Source organism: Coregonus clupeaformis, unplaced genomic scaffold (genome assembly GCF_020615455.1).
Source record: "Coregonus clupeaformis isolate EN_2021a unplaced genomic scaffold, ASM2061545v1 scaf0865, whole genome shotgun sequence".
NCBI lineage: Eukaryota > Metazoa > Chordata > Actinopteri > Salmoniformes > Salmonidae > Coregonus > Coregonus clupeaformis.
Genome location: NW_025534319.1, coordinates 200,692 through 207,439, shown reverse-complemented (window position 1 = coordinate 207,439; position 6,748 = coordinate 200,692).

The following is a 6,748-nucleotide window of genomic DNA, read 5'->3' as shown; positions in this document are numbered from 1 at the left end:
ACAAGCCAAGGCTCCTGCTACTATGAGCTGTTCTGGATCAGACAAGCCAAGGCTCCTGTTACTATGAGCTGTTCTGGATCAGACAAGCCAAGGCTCCTGTTACTATGAGCTGTTCTGGATCAGACAAGCCAAGGCTCCTGTTACTATGAGCTGTTCTGGATCAGACAAGCCAAGGCTCCTGTTACTATGAGCTGTTCTGGATCAGACAAGCCAAGGCTCCTGTTACTATGAGCTGTTCTGGATCAGACAAGCCAAGGCTCCTGTTACTATGAGCTGTTCTGGATCAGACAAGCCAAGGCTCCTGTTACTATGAGCTGTTCTGGATCAGACAAGCCAAGGCTCCTGTTACTATGAGCTGTTCTGGATCAGACAAGCCAAGGCTCCTGTTACTATGAGCTGTTCTGGATCAGACAAGCCAAGGCTCCTGTTACTATGAGCTGTTCTGGATCAGACAAGCCAAGGCTCCTGTTACTATGAGCTGTTCTGGATCAGACAAGCCAAGGCTCCTGTTACTATGAGCTGTTCTGGATCAGACAAGCCAAGGCTCCTTACTATGAGCTGTTCTGGATCAGACAAGCCAAGGCTCCTGTTACTATGAGCTGTTCTGGATCAGACAAGCCAAGGCTCCTGTTATTATGAGCTGTTCTGGATCAGACAAGCCAAGGCTCCTGTTACTATGAGCTGTTCTGGATCAGACAAGCCAAGGCTCCTGTTACTATGAGCTGTTCTGGATCAGACAAGCCAAGGCTCCTGTTACTATGAGCTGTTCTGGATCAGACAAGCCAAGGCTCCTGTTACTATGAGCTGTTCTGGATCAGACAAGCCAAGCCTTTTTCTACACAATGCTTCAGGAAGCTTTGTTTACCCATCACTAAGTGCTACCGCTAATTTAACCAGCCAGCTAACTAACAACGTAAATATGAAATTAAATGGGTCAACTAGCTAATACGACAGAAGTGGGTTTAAACGCAGTGATCTCAGAAAAGGGACAATTGTGAACCTGCAACTAAGAGGGAAAAAGGGGGTAAAATAAAATAATTGACGTTTTAAAATATCCAAATCATGTAATGAACATCTAATTGTATTCAATCAATCCAAATCCATAATCAAAACAAAAACACATTTAAAAATCTGATTTTAGACATGATCATGTCTCCAGAGGAAAAAAACTGTAACAAAAGTAGGCCTATTTTTTTTGTAAGATTTCATCTAAACAATATGATTTAATGTGGCATAAAATAACAGTCAAACATCAGTCAGAACACAGCCTCTCTATTCTGTCTGTGATTTCAGGTCCTCTGTCCGGAAAACGTCTTTCCACAATTAGGTTCCCTAATTAGGTTCCCCTGTGTGTTTTCTCATGCCTTTTCAAGTTCCTACATTAGAAAAACTATTTCCACACTGAGAGCAGTGGTAAGGCTTTTCTCCTGTGTGTATTCTCTCTTATGTATGTTCAGGCCCCCTAACCACCGAAAACTCTTTCCACACTGGGAGCAAGAGTGGGTTTTCTCCCCCGTGTGTTTCCTCTCATGTGATTTTAGGTCCCGTGATCTTGCAAATATCTTTCCACAATGGGAACAGGGGAGTGTATTCTCTCATGCTCTTTCAGCTTCCATAACCACTTAAAACTCAAATTACACTGAGAGCAGTGGCGTCGTCTCACTGGATTGGCCATCTCTGGGTCTGGTTCCCCTGAAGGACTCTTCCTGATGTCAGAGTGAGAGTCTGGTCTCTCTCCTGCCAAAGACAGAGTATTTAGTTAAACAGGGTTCAGAATTAAACCTCCACAAGACAAAAGTGTCTTCCTTTGAGGTTTAATCCAGATTAGATCCTCATTATAAAACTGTACATTTGGATCCTGGATGCTGATTGGTTGATAGCTTAAAAAAGGTCAAACAAACGAAAAATACAGCTAGTTTGCTGTCATTCCAGCAGCAGAGGTTGACGTGACTGTTAGCTTTAGCGGTCTAGCTAGCAAGGTAGAAGAACGCTAGCCAGCCTGCATAGCAACCATTTCTGTTTAGAATGCACTACCAGTGTGCTTGGCTAGAAACTATAACAATAGAATGATCAACCAGTGTGCTTGGCTAGAAACTAAACCAACAGAATGAACAACCAGTGTGCTTGGCTAGAAACTATACCAACAGAATGAACAACCAGTGTGCTTGGCTAGAAACTATACCAACAGAATGAACAACCAGTGTGCTTGGCTAGAAACTATACCAACAGAATGAACAACCAGTGTGCTTGGCTAGAAACTATACCAACAGAATGAACAACCAGTGTGCTTGGCTAGAAACTATACCAACAGAATGATCAACCAGTGCTTTTGTCTCTCAACCTCAGAAATATAACTAATGACGGTCTTAAGTCCGGACTATATCTGTTAGTGCCCTTTTGGTATCAGAAAGAAAGTGTATTAGAGGGCAATTCCACCCCCCAAAAAAAACATTAATTTAAAAGTTTAACCAACCATACAACTCTATAAGGACTACTTTTAACAATTTACACTGAACATTTTCCAAAAACACATTTACTGGAAGAACTGCTGCTGCAATGTTTGTTAACAGAATTTCTGTAAAATCTCCCTCAGTTTTTAAAGTGACCACGTTTTCCAAAAACTCTTAAAATACTGTATCTTCTCCGAATTAAAGATTCAACGACGTCTTCAGAAAGAATGGGGTCGTCGGCTATGACACAACACCTTGAGTTCGAACAAATCTAATTTTGGTTATTGAACTACATTTAAGTGAAGTGGATTTAAACCCAGTAACAGAAATTGCGGTAACGGAAGTTCAAGTTTCAAGTTGCATGTACGGGATACACATGGTATTCACCGTCCAATGAAATGCTTATTGGCAGGTTCCTTCTGGACAATGCAACAACAATAAGAAATAATACAAGATAAGAATACCAACATAAATTAAATGTCTCAGTAGAATAGAATAAACATTTTAGCATCAGAATAATACAGGAAGGAACCATTTATAGTCCAATATTTACACACGTCTTGGGGAAAGGAGGATTGGAGGGCAAGTGGTTAAACTGTGCAGTGTTTAGCTATCATAACAGGAATCTGGTAGCAGCAGTTGGGATGTGGTGGAGCATGAATATATATATGTCTGGATGTCTGTGTGGGTGTGTGTGTATGTGTTTGTGAGTGTGTATGTCTGTGTGGGTGTATGTCTGTGTGGGTGTGTATGTCTGTATGTCTGTGTGGGTGTGTATGTCTGTATGTCTGTGGATGTGTGTGTGTATGTCTGTGGATGTGTGTGTGTGTATGTCTGTGGATGTGTGTGTGTGTATGTCTGTGGATGTGTGTGTGTGTGTGTATGTCTGTGGATGTGTATGTGGGTGTGTGTGTGTGTGTCTGTGTGTGTGTATATGTCTGTGTGGGTGTGTATGTCTGTATGGGTGTGTATGTCTGTATGTCTGTGTGTGTGTATGTCTGTGTGGGTGTGTATGTGTGTGTGTGTGTGTGTGTGTGTGTGTGTGTGTGTGTGTGTGTGTGTGTGTGTGTGTGTGTCTGTGTGTGTGTATATGTCTGTGTGTGTGTGTATGTCTGTGTGGGTGTGTGTATGTCTGTGTGGGTGTGTGTGTGTGTATATGTCTGTGTGTGTGTGTGTGTATGTCTGTGGATGTGTCTGTGTGTATGTGTCTGTGTGTGTGTGTGTCTGTAAAAACGTGTCCAGACAGACAGACCATCAAAGGCCATCAAAGAGGCAAAACGACAGTCCAGTCCACAGGAAGTGGAGTCGCAACTCAACTAATAAATAACAACTAATAAATAACACAACATGGCTGTCTACAAGCACCAGGGCCGGCCGGTCATGGCTAGAAGGGATCCAACTTTTTGCAGAGGCCAAAGTGAGCCCCGTGCACCGTATCGTCCGTGAGGCAGGCAGAGGCCAAAGTGAGCCCGCACCGTATCGTCCGGAGGCAGGCAGAGGCCAAAGTGAGCCCTGCACGTACTCGTCCGAGGCAGGCAGAGGCCAAAGTGAGCCCGTACCGTATCGTCCGGAGACAGGCAGAGGCCAAAAGTGAGCCCCGTACCGTATCGTCCGGGGGCAGGCAGAGGCCGAAAGTGAGCCCTGCACCGTATCGTCCGGAGGCAGGCAGAGGCCAAAGTGAGCCCTGCACCGTATCGTCCGGGGGGCAGGCAGAGGCCAAGTGAGCCCCGTGCACCGTATCGTCCGGAGGCAGGCAGAGGCCAAGTGAGCCCGTGCACGTATCGTCCGGGGGTCAGGCAGAGGCTAAAGTGAGCCCTGCACCGTATCGTCTCGGGGGCAGGCAGAGGCCAAGTGAGCCCGTGACCGTATCGTCCGGGGGCAGGCAGAGGCGGGTGAGCCCGTACCGTATCGTCCGGAGGCAGGCAGAGGCCAAAGTGAGCCCCGTGCACCGTACGTCCGGAGGCAGGCAGAGGCCAAGTGAGCCCCGTACCGTATCGTCCCGGGAGGCAGGCAGAGGCCAAGTGAGCCCGCACCGTATCGTCCGGGAGGCAGGCAGAGGCCAAAGTGAGCCCCCGTACCGTATCGTCCGGGGGCAGGCAGAGGCCAAAGTGAGCCCCGTGCACCGTATCGTCCGGGGGCAGGCAGAGGCCAAAGTGAGCCCCGTACCCGTATCGCCGTGCGCCTCTCAAATGTTTTTAATAATGTGGAGGGTTCCATACAGCTACTCAGAGACATGATTGGTTGATGGTAGGTGAGGGTTCCATACAGCTACTCAGAGACATGATTGGTTGATGGTAGGTGAGGGTTCCATACAGCTACTCAGAGACATGATTGGTTGATGGTCGGTGAGGGTTCCATACAGCTACTCAGAGACATGATTGGTTGATGGTAGGTGAGGGTTCCATACAGCTACTCAAATCAAATCAAATCAAATCAAATCAAATTTTATTGGTCACATGCGCCGAATACAACAAGTGCAGACATTACAGTGAAATGCTTACTTACAGCCCTTAACCAACAGTGCGTTTATTTTAAACAAAAAAAGTAAGAATAAAACAACAACAAAAAAAAGTGTTGAGAAAAAACAAAGAGCAGAAGTAAAATAAAGTGACAGTAGGGGAGGCTATATATACAGGGGGTAACGGTGCAGAGTCAATGTGCGGGGCACCGGCTAGTTGAGGTAGTTGAGGTAATATGTACATGTGGGTAGAGTTAAAGTGACTATGCATAAATACTTAACAGAGTAGCAGCAGCGTAAAAAGGATGGGGTGGGGGGGCAGTGCAAATAGTCCGGGTAGCCATGATTAGCTGTTCAGGAGTCTTATGGCTTGTGGGTAGAAGCTGTTGAGAAGTCTTTTGGACCTAGACTTGGCACTCCGGTACCGCTGGCCGTGCGGTAGCAGAGAGAACAGTCTATGACTAGGGTGGCTGGAGTCTTTGACAATTTTGAGGGCCTTCCTCTGACACCGCCTGGTATAGAGGTCTTGGATGGCAGGGAGCTTTGCCCCAGTGATGTACTGGGCCGTACGCACTACCCTCTGTAGTGCCTTGCGGTCAGAGGCCAAGCAGTTGCCATACCAGGCGGTGATGCAACCAGTCAGGATGCTCTCGATGGTGCAGCTGTAGAATTTTTTGAGGATCTGAGGACCCATGCCAAATCTTTTTAGTCTCCTGAGGGGGAATAGGCTTTGTCGTGCCCTCTTCACGACTGTCTTGGTGTGCTTGGACCATGATAGTTCGTGATAGTTCGTCAGAGACATGATTGGTTGATGGTAGGTGAGGGTTACATACAGCTACTCAGAGACATGATTGGTTGATGGTAGGTGAGGGTTCCATACAGCTACTCAGAGACATGATTGGTTGATGGTAGGTGAGGGTTCCATACAGCTACTCAGAGACATGATTGGTTGATGGTAGTTGAGGGGGGGAGGTCCTAAACACAAACTCACTTCCTTGACAACTTCTTTAATAATAATAATAATAATAATAATAATAATAATAATAATAATAATAATAATAATAATATGCCATTTAGCAGACGCTTTTAACCACAGCTACTTACAGTCATGTGTGCATACATTTTTTTTACGTATGGGTGGTCCCGGGGATCGAACCCACTACCCTGGCGTTACAAGCGCCATGCTCTACCAATTGAGCTACAGAGGACCACAACAGCTCTCCGCTGCTCTGCCAAGCCCAGGTAAGTATGAATGCCCTGACTTCTGCAGAGGCCACATCACCGTAAATGCTGCGCGGCCCAATGCAGACATCAGAATGACCATGTAGCTCCTTTTAGCTAGTTAGATAGCTGCAGTGCCAACCGTGAGTGTCTGTGTGTGTGTTTAAATGTCATTCTGTTTTAGGGCTGAACCCATTTAAATCGACTGGTCGATAGGCTGTTGGTCGATCGAGATTTCTTTAGTCGAACAGTCGCAAAAAAATAAATAAAACAAATAATGGTGGAGCACAAGACACCTGTCTGATTGGCTCCTGTCTGAGTGGACTGATCCATTGTGGAGGCCTGTCTGAGTGGACTGATCCATTGCGGAGGCCTGTCTGAGTGGACTGATCCATTGTGGAGGCCGTGGGGGATGGCACAGTCCATCAGACTAAGACATGTGCTACCGAAATTGTATATGGTTATATTACATAAGAACAATGGTGCAACACTAATAAAAATAATATTATTTTATAACAAATGCGCTTTCTCCCTCGTAGTATTCAGACCCCTTGACTTTTTCCACATTTTGTTACATTACAGCCTTATTCTAAAATTGATTAAATCGTTTTTTACCTCA